Source organism: Acinonyx jubatus, chromosome C2 (assembly GCF_027475565.1).
Source record: "Acinonyx jubatus isolate Ajub_Pintada_27869175 chromosome C2, VMU_Ajub_asm_v1.0, whole genome shotgun sequence".
In the NCBI taxonomy this organism is placed as follows: Eukaryota; Metazoa; Chordata; class Mammalia; order Carnivora; family Felidae; genus Acinonyx; species Acinonyx jubatus.
The window spans coordinates 81,600,718-81,611,235 of record NC_069384.1 but is presented as its reverse complement, the minus strand read 5'-3'; the positions used below and the strand labels follow the sequence as shown (position 1 = coordinate 81,611,235).

The 10,518-nt window shown below is 43.4% G+C and overlaps 1 long non-coding RNA gene across 1 annotated transcript in view; it reads left to right on the top strand.

The window, feature by feature from the left end:
• The first annotated feature begins 1,752 nt into the window (after positions 1-1,752).
• LOC113599863 (uncharacterized) overlaps positions 1,753-10,518 on the top strand; it is a 29,339-nt gene continuing 20,573 nt past the window's right edge. Inside the window, exons 1-2 of the long non-coding RNA XR_008297780.1 lie at positions 1,753-2,499; positions 5,519-5,681. This is a non-coding gene — a long non-coding RNA (uncharacterized LOC113599863). The remainder of the gene's footprint in view (positions 2,500-5,518; positions 5,682-10,518) is intronic.

Here is a 10,518-nt window from a genome sequence, read left to right as displayed (position 1 = left end):
GATCATGACCTGAGATGAAATTAAGAGTCAGATTCTCAACTGACTAAGCCACCCAGGCACTCCATAAAAATTTTAAAGTTTTTTATTAATAGACATTAGACATTACAGGGGTGCCTGGGTGGCCCAGTCGGTTAAGCATCTGACTCTTGATCTCAGCTGAGGTCTTGACCTCAGGGTTGTGAGTTCAAGCCCCACTTTGGGCTCTGCATCGGGCATGGAGCCTACTTAAGAAATTAAACATTACAATTATTCTATATTAAAATTACTGTTAAACATTAATTCCAAAAGAAAAATCAACTTAAAATTGTACTCTATATGTGACAAAGTGTTAGACTCCTTATAATATAAAGAACTCTTACAAATCAAAAAGTTAAAAATGAACACCTCAGTAGGTAAAGGGGCAAAGGTCATAAGTGGCTAGTCATTCAAGGAAAACTGTAGGTGGCCAATAAATCTATAAAAGGTGGAGCGTCTCTGCAGCCTTAACAACACAGATAATGTGCATCCACTCCTCAATGCAAAATGGGAAAAGTGGTAAAGAATGATAAATGATAAGCTTTTTAAAAATGTTAAGGCTACTGCAATAGTAAATGGCTATCTAAAGTATTTTTTCCCATCCTAACAACACTGAATCCTGAGAGTTCAAAGTTTTTAGTACCAAAGGGAAGAACATGGCCACCAAAGGACACATTGATGATTTCATTGAACTGGAAGCTGAGGCAGTCACATGTATATTCAGGCTCCACAAGGCAAACAAGCAGAAAAGAAGGATGTGGTATTTGCTGTGGCAAGTGGTTCTGATTATCACAGGCACATAGAATTGCTGCCAAGTAAGGAGGTAGTTGGTGGTGGTGGGGGGTGGTGGCAGGAAGACGTGTAGATGAAAAACAGGTGCCTCACCAGGTTGCCTTCTTAGGTAAGTATCCAATGGTAGTTAAAGGAAGATACTTTCACAATCCTATGCAGGCAGGACCACTGAAGGCTCTTTGATTCATTTTTTTCTTTCAACAATAATGTCAGACACTTGACACTTCCAGGTCCTGAGGATACAACAATGAAGAAGAGAGATAAGAAACAAATAAATATACAAGTAAACAAACCAAAAAATGGTAGAGGGTGATAAATAATAACCCCCCCCCAAAAAAAAAAAACTTAAGGCTATTATAATAGTGAGTGAATCCTTCAGATTGAGCAAAGAAATAACACTTAAACCAAGATCAAACTGGCATTAGGGTCCAGCCATGTGATATCTGACTGAATGTTGGGGTCACTTTATCCCATAAAGACCAGAGGAGAAGGTGAATGAGACCAAAGACCCTGGTAAATACAACTCCTTATTGACAATGTTTCTGTCCTATTTCCAGTCTTTCCGGTTACATCCTTCTCTTCTTCACCGGTATCACATTCAGATAGTAAGGACATAAGTAATTTGTCCTCCTTACCTATATTTTCCTGCGTTTTACAGTGAGCAGGTATTTTTGTAATCAGAAACTATCTGCAAATTTGAAATCAATGATGCAGTTATTTAATTCATAGAGAAACAGCTTGGATATGAAGACATCAAAATGTGGCAATCTCTACATTCCAGTTTTATGGGGAATATTAATTTGTGTCTCCATCTCTTTTGTATTTTTCAAATGTTCTATGAGGCTTTAGTAATTTAATTTTATGGCAGAATTATCAACCTGAAATTTTTGTAAAAGCCTCAGTCATTAAAGCATTTCTTTATGTACATTTATGTGTACAATTATTTATATAGGCATATATGTAATATTGAATTTTTTTAATATTTTTGAAAGAGAGAGAGAGAGTACATAAACAGAGGAGGGGCAGAGAGAGAGGGGGATAGAGGATCCAAAGTGGGCTCTGTGCTGACCGTAGACAGCCTGATGAAGCCACTAATATTAACATCTTGTAAAGGCTGAAAAGCACAAAGGCAAGTTTAAAAAGTGATATAACAGGGCACCTGGGTGGCTCAGTTGGTTAAGCATCTGACTTGGGCTCAGGTCATGATCTCACAGTTTGTGACTTCGAGCCCTGCATCAGGTTCCATGCTGACAGCTGGGAGCCTGGAGTCTGCCTCAGATTCTGTGTCTCCCTCTCTCTGCTCCTCCCCCCACTCATGCTCTCTCTCTCTCTTTTTCCCAAAAATTAATAAACATTTAAAAAATTTTAAAAAGTAATATAACAAAATGCCAACGCAGAACAAGTGGGTTAACATTTTGTCATGTTTGCTTCCACAGTTTAGAAAAATGAACATTCAAACCCTTCCACTCTCATTCCCATACCGTCCTCCCTTCATCATGGGAACTGATATGATTTTGGTATGGATCTTCCCTGTTATTTTGTCATTTTATAAATGTTTGTGCCTATCCCTATCTTGTCTCTCTGTCTGTTTAAACCTGACCATTTTCTATGTATTTCTAGTTCTGAAGAAACCAGCAGCAGCAGAAGCTCTTCCTTGAACAAGGCACTGGTCATGCCTCAATTAGGACCCATGTAAGTGAAGTTCCTTTGAAATGAAGTCAGTGTGGTTAAATAAAAAAGAGGAGATTCAAGAATCATGCAAAAATACAGTTGATGGGAACCATATGTCATAGTGGCCCTGTTCCAGCAAATAGGCAGGTAGACAGATATGTTGGTCCTAAGGGTAGTTAAAGGTAAACACTAACTTTTATCACCCCAACAAGTGACCATGAGTCCCTGGTGTGTCTGTCTCTTCTCATCTCCCAAGTGGACAGTTACTCATCATCTGCTACTCTCTGAGTCTTCCTGGCTTTCAAAAGGAGACAGTGTCTGATAATACTCACTTACATTTGTTGACTGATAGATTAATCTTTAGCAGATGAGTTTCAGTCACTGTGATATGTCAATCAGTCATTTAAAGCCCCTCATCTCCAGCTGAAGAAGGAAAATCCTTAGCTTTGCCCATGACTAAAGGAATTTTAGGCATCAGCCAGCAGGTGCTGAGATGTGTTTGCTATTCGGAGGGATTCCTGAAAGCAAATCTGATTTAGATCTTCTAGCCCAGTGGTTTTCAAGGCTGCCCTTTAGAATCACCAGGGAGCTTTTTAAATGTTTGGGCCCGACCCTGGTATTCTGATTTAATTGGTTTGGGGTTCAGGTTTTAAAAATCTCCCCTGCAGACACAAAAGGACAAATACTGTAGAATTTCACTTATATGAGGTATCTAGAGTGGTCAAATTCATAGAGACAGAAAATAGAAAGGCAGTTGCCAGGAGCTCAGGGGAGAGGGAATTGGAGAGAGACTGTTTAACCAATATAGAGCCTCTCCATTTGGGAAGATGAAAGAGTTTTGGAGAAGGACGGTGGTGATGGCTGCACAACAGTGGGAATATACTTAATGCCACTGAACTGTGCACCTAAAAATAGTTAAAGTGATAAATGTTATGTACAATAAAAAGGTGAAAATTAAACTCCTTTCTGGTGATTGTAACTTGCGGTCAGGTTGAGGACCACCTTCTGCTATTTGGGGTTACTACTGACAGCTGAGTCCTGTCCTCTCAACCTGAGTGGGCTCCCTGCCTCTCCAGAAGGCTCAGCGGGGCGCTGCTCATGGTTTAACTGTTGCTGCTACTAGGGGCAAAGAACTTTCACTTTTCACTTTTCCTTTAAGATTTGGTCTATCTCCTGCCTGAGACTGGTCCTGGAAACACTCTCCATGCCTTCTGTATCTAACAGCAACATTTCCATGCAGGTGGCTAAATGGCAATCTCTATCAGCAAAGGTTTTATTCTCTGGTCCCTTCTGGTATCTGTGGCTAGAGCCTCCCTCCCCTCTCTTTTTCCAGACTTAGGCATGCCACGTTTGACTCAGCCCCGTTATCTGACTCATGCAGGTATACATCACACAGGAATAATAAGCCTGTTAATGTCAAATTGGGATAACCATATGTCTATGGGGATGACAAGTTCTTCATATCTTCTCTAATGAAATGCTAATCTATTTTGGAACCCAGATGTCAGCAGAGGTCACTCTGTCTTTTGAAATGTATATGAATTTACTGAGGTCCTATCCCACACTCTGGGGGAAGTCCAACACTCTGTCTACAGTTCTTGAATGCTCTAGAGCTGGGGCTTTGCTCCTGACTGACTCAGAGGGTCTAGATCTGCTCCGGCTGTGTTCATACTTGCAGATACCCTCTGTGGCAACTCCCTTTGCTCTGTTTTACACTTGACCCAGAGGGGAGACTCAGCCCCTTTTCATTGATTCCCACCTCTACCCTTTGGAACACAAAACAAAACAAAAATGTTTACAAAAGGCATTTATTTGTGAAGTAGGGTTTATTGTTTGTGTGAGGATGATGATGGCATATTACATCATCCCAAAGCAAAACTCTTGCTATTTTGGGTATTAGGTAATTTTGTTCTTAGAAGCCCTTCAGTAATATATGATTCTATTCCTATAATCCCCAAACTGGCAAAACTAACCTGCGCTGTTAGAAGTCAGGATAGTGATTAGCATGAGGGGGCTTCAGGAATTCTGGCAAAATTCTTTTGTCTAGGTGCTGGTTATACAGGTGACTTGGGGGAAAGCTATGGATCTGTATCCTTGTGATTTGGGTACTTCCTGTATTTGTGTTATGCTTTGGTAAAAATTTCACATTAAAAAATACAGAAGAAAGAAGGCCATCAGCTCCCTCATGCCCAAGCATGTTTCTAGACTCTCCCTCCATACAGACTTTCTTCAGGTGAGTATAGAGAATTCTCTCACCTACCCAGCCTCTGCCTCCCAGAGGGCAGTTTGGGATTTTGACCTGTTAACAGTGTTTTCAAAGAGGACCAAGGGACATGCTTTTTGACCTGCCAGAGAGGCCCAGAGTACCACTTGTATACATGAAACAGACAGACTGACAGATCCTGAAGCCATCAGAAGCTAAAAGCCCCAGGTAAACAAAGACAAGGCTCATGGGATAGATAGGAAGTCAAACTGTGGCCCTCAGGACACTTCAGTCTGCCTACCAGTGGTCAATTCTGAGCCCAGATGCCCCATCCTGTGGTATGACCTCTGCCTTGAGCTTCTCGAGCTCTTCGCTGGGGCCCATGGGGCATGGTGGTAGCTGGTACCTACCCTTTGCTAGGAGGAGCAACTATGATGTCAGAGACTGCAGACAGTGCCAGCACGGAAGCCTTTAAGGTCAAGTAACAGTGGAAGGTAATGGGGAAGCCCAGGGTCTCCAGTGGCTGGAAGACACATCATCACACATGGTTGCAGTGGCCAGGTAGCTGACCAATAGGTTATGTCAGAGGCCACGGTCTTGGCTGCCCACCCCCGCTTCACGTGCTGCTGTGCTAGCCACACATGTTTCATTATAGCCACCACAGTCTCTGCAGGAAGAATGCTAAATACAGGGACTTGCTTGCCCCGGTGTGTGGCATAGGACCAGCTCCTCAGGCTCTTCCCAGTCCACCGTCACCATCTGCTTATCCTTGGAGAACAGAAGAACTTAGCAAGGATGTTATTAAGAAGGCAACAGCTCCCTCCACCTCTTCCACAGGTTCCTGCTCCCAGTACTTCTGCCCTCACATCTCCTGATAGGACATGGTACCAGTAGGGCAGGACACCAGCCCTGAGGAGAAGAGCCCAGGACTCTTCACATGGAATGAGTGCCTTTTCTATACTGCCAGGAACATGAGGACAGCCCAACAATGGCTGTACAGGTAGGTTCACCTCTCAGGTAGGTGCTCATAGGGGACAGAAGAAGGTGCCTAGACAACACCACTTTGCTCCCTGTACTTTCATTCATGCCTCTGTTGTGCCCAGGCATTAAGCTAATACATGAGAATCGTACACAGCATAACAACTATGTTCGTTATTATGACTGTGGTACCAATATACCAGGTTTCACCAGTCTGGGGCTACAAGTCCAGTCTGGTGAACATAAGTATCTACACTTTAATGACTCTTGGCCTTCACCTGTTCACAGAAGGTCTTAGAATCTTGCAGAATTTGACTTCAGTTCCTATGCTAAGGATGATTCTGGAATCTCGCTGCCCAAGAGTCAGTTCTGGCTACTGCTCTGTCACCATGTTGCTGGTCAGGTGCAGATGTACTGGCCATGCTGCTTTCTGGGCATTGTTTCTGTAGCTGCTGTCCTCAGCAGCCCCTGAAAAGCTGTAGCACCTGGGCTACACTACAACCTTCATGAATGTCCTCTCTTGACCTATGGTGTCGCCATCATTGTGGGAGTCCACTCTTGCTGCTGGCCGTGCTGGGTCTCTGGGGCTGGGGATCCACAGACAATGGCTTCAAGAGCTAGGAGGGTTCTGGTCTTGCTTGGTCTAGATTCAAGATCTCTACCAGTTCTTCCAAGGGAATTATGCTTGTGCCATGTGAGACAGAGACAGCTATTTATTCACTGGAGAGAGGGACCTCACAGGAAGATTCTTTGAGCTCTATAAGTCTCTAATGATCTGTGAGGCCACTCTCCTAGGTCCTCCACCCAGCCTATCTTCTAAGTACATACCTGCGGCTATAGTAGGCTGGGTTTGGGTCAGGTCAAGGACCAGCCTCTCTGTTTTTCTAAAACCAGTAAGTTACTTGGGCCCTCAGAGTTTGAAGATGAGTGGGGTTTGCATATGAGATGCCTTTGTCTGTTGTAGCAAACATTCTCTGTGATGCCGTATTGCTCCTTCCTACAATGGCTCTTGTCAGGGACCCTAGGGTATCAGCTATCTCTGTACCCTATTAACAAAGTTTAAGTTCTTGCTTTTCCAGACATACCTCAGGCCCACACAGTCCAGGGAACAGAGGAGGAGCTTAGTGGACACAGTTATTCTGTGTGGTTGCCCAGCATCTAACCCCCCTCCCTCTATCTAAGGAATTGTCCCACCTACTAGACATGCATGAGGCCGAGTTCAGCTCCCCACAAGGAGCTGGAAATGCCAGGTTGGTCCTTAGTGGCCTCTCTTGAAGTGGGCACTGTCCCCACCCACCTGCCCTAGACTCTGCCTTGGCTCTTAGCCCTCCAAATCATTCCTTTAATAATGCTCCTTTCTGCTAAAATCCACCAGAGATTGTTGATGATTGGAGGCTAAGAATCCTGTCTGAAGTGAAGAGTTTCATTTCTACCTGACCCTAGCTCCACCCTGTTAGATAAAAATGTGTTTGGTTGTCTATCTTCCTCCTTTCCCTTCCCCTCCCTATCTGTTCCCCTTTCCTGCTGATCAGTAAGGAAAAAAACCAGCAACTTCAATAGAAAAATGGGCAAAGGACATGGACAGGCAAACGACAGAAGAGAAACACGAGAAGCTACTAAGGATATGACCAGATGCTCAAAATCACTGATAATCAGAGAAACCCAAATTAAAAGCTCTGTGAGATAGCGTTTATCTCACAGGCACCTGTTAGGCTGGCAACCATTCAAAAACCAGGTAATGCTGAGCTGGAGGGGATCTGGTGACATAGATATCAATCATGTATCGCTGATGGAAGTGTAGATAGGTACAGCCACTCTGGAAAGCAGTCTGGTTCTATTTGGTTGAGTCGAGTCCTACGTTTGCATGCCCCATGACCTAACAATCCTGCTCCTGGATATACAACCCAGGGAAATCATCATACCAACACATAAGAGAACACTTATAAAGAAGTTCCTTGCAGCATATTTATATGGTGGCTGGTAATTAGAGGTAACTGAGTGTCCACTGCTGGGAGACTGGGGCCAGGGCACACGATAGGGTGTTACAGCGAGGTTAGATGTCTTGAGGTAGGTGTCACACAGCAACAGGGCAGAATGGTACAAGCACAGACAAGAGGAAACATAAGAAGATATATTGTATAATTGCTTTTCTGTAAACTTAAAAAATATATGCACGTAAATCAGCAATGCACATTTTGCAAGAACACATCCAAATAAAGATGAGCATTAATACAGTAAAAGAATGACCTGTAGAAAGAGGGGAATGAGAGTAGGGAAGTGGGATAAAAGAAGGCACATTAATTAATAAAATAACCAAAGGACTTTGTGCAGACCAAGAATAATAATGCGGCATGGACCGAGCAATAGGAGTAATTTGAGCCTCTTCAACCAAAGCAAACAAAATGAAACAGACAAAAACAACCACCACCACTAAAGAGCAAGCATGATGTGTACGTAAAATCTTGGTTACACAGGCAGAGGGTGATGTGGACTCCACAGCAGACACTGAGGGTGGGCCACGTGAGACAAGGCAGGGAAAGACCCTGTCCATGTTAGGAGAATCAGAGCAGGTTTCATCTGAGTAAATGTTACCTACCTAAGAACAGGCCTCTTTCCAGGTGGCCCATCAAAGAGGTCTGCTCACATCATAGAAGAACCTTTCCACCCCCTTATATGGACCTTGGGATCAAATCCATATTTGATTAACACACCAGAAGCACAGCACTTACATCAGTGATGCTCACATGTCCTGATGGATGGTCAGGGAGACATAAAGATGGCCTCCTGGCTGGGCCCAGAGCGCTCTAGTGGACCCAGAAGCATGTGCTAGGCCATCTCCAGTGGCTAATTGGAAATTGCTCTCCATATTATAATGCCTCCCCATAAAAAGTTCAACTGTGCATGAATAAAAGGAAGGATCTAAGCTCAGCCAGGAAAGAAGTGGTACCAAGGGCATTAGCAATTCCCTGGCATCTGCTTCCTCTGACTAAGGGACAAACCACTCTCCCTCTAAAGAAATGATAGCAGTTAAAGGAGACTTCAAACCATCTTCTCAATAATATTGAAGGCCTAACTAAAGGGGGGAAAAAAGGAATTAATAGAGTAGAACTCTATTACCCTGGAGGGGTAAGAGTCTAAATGGGTGAGCTTTTGCTCCTTGTCTGGGAAAAGGCAGCTAACAGGCCAACCTTCTGGGGTGAGTAGGAGGGGCAATATTGCATTCCACAGTGTCCTGAAGACACACTGTGAAGACACTGTCGTTCCTCTAGAATGTAGAGCTGGAGGGACAGAGCTGGTGATCACAGTCTACCAAGGTGGAAACCTAGTCCAAGCCCATTCCCTGCTTATACAGAGAGCCCACCCTCTAGAATATTCTCAAGCCCTGTTCCTGGACCGAGTGCCCTCTGGTGCTGGCAAAAGAAAGGTAGATCCTCTCCGAAAGAAGATCCTAGGTCTCAAATTAATTTTCAAATAATCATTTCATTTAACATGTCCAGAAGGAACACAGGCACACAAGGCACGTGAGACAAAACAACATGTCTCAGAATCAACAGAAGCCATAAGCCATAGAAATAGACCCACCAGGATCTCAGATAGAGTTCCTAGGTACAACCTGTAATAGAATAATGCTTACTGTGTCAGGGAGATAAAAGCAGAATTTCAAGTTTTATATAAGGATATGGAAAAATTTAAAGCCACACTGCTGACTTAAAAAAAATCAATTAGACATTATAGAACTAAAAAGTGCAAAAATCATGGGGCACCTGGGTGGCTCAGTCAGCTGAGCATCTGACTTTGGCTTAGGTCATGATCTCAGAGAGTTTGAGCCCCGCATAGGGCTCTGTGCTGACAGCTTAGAGCCTGGAGCCTGCTTCAGATTCTGTGTGTGTGTGTGTCTCTGTTCCTTCCCCACTCACATTCTGTCTTTCTCTTTCTCTCAAAAATAAATAAAGCTTAAAAAAATTTTTAAGTGCAATAATCCAATTAAGAACTCAATAAAGGGTTTAATAACATAGTGGAAAGGAAGATAAGTCAGAAGAAATCATCAAGAATGAACCACAGTGAGACAGGAAAATGGAAAATACAAAAGAGATGATAAATAAGAGAAGATACAGAAAACCTGATACATGTTTCATTGGAGATCTGGAAGCAGGGGAGACAGAGAATGGAGGGGAGGGAACATCTGAGGAGATAAAGGTTGGAAATTTTCCAGAATTGATGAAATAAGCCAATTCTCTGATTCAAAAAAGCCAAAGGAGAGACTGCCACAGGAAATAGAAATCTCAAAGAACCAGGCATTGGTTAGGCCAAGAATTCCCGCTTGGGAAGTTCTCCCTCCATGACAAGGTGTGAGAGTACTTGAGGGAGCTGGTGGATTTCTTTATGGAGGTGTTCTTGTTAGTTTGTTTTTGAAGATGGGAGAGATTTGACCTTGTTTATAAGCTGAGGGAAGAAACCAGCTGAGAGTGACAGATTGAAAATACAGAAGAGGGGCGCCTGGGTGGCTTAGTCAGTTAAGTGTCCAACTTCGGCTTAGGTCATGATCTCAAGGTTCATGGGTTCAAGCCCCGCATCAGGCTCAGTGCTGACAGCTCAGAGCCTGGAGCCTGCTTCTGTGGCTCCCCCTCTCTCTGCCCCTCCCCCACTTGCACTCTGTCTCTCTGTCTTGGGGCGAGTGGGAAATGAAACAACAACAACAACAACACAGGAGAAGAGAGGTAATACATGAAGACATTTTTTAGAGGAACAGGGATCCATACTGTGAATAATGTATAATTATAATACCTATAATACCTATAAATTTATTGAGCACTACATGTCAGAATTTGTTTCAGGAAGTTAAAATCCTTAACCACTAG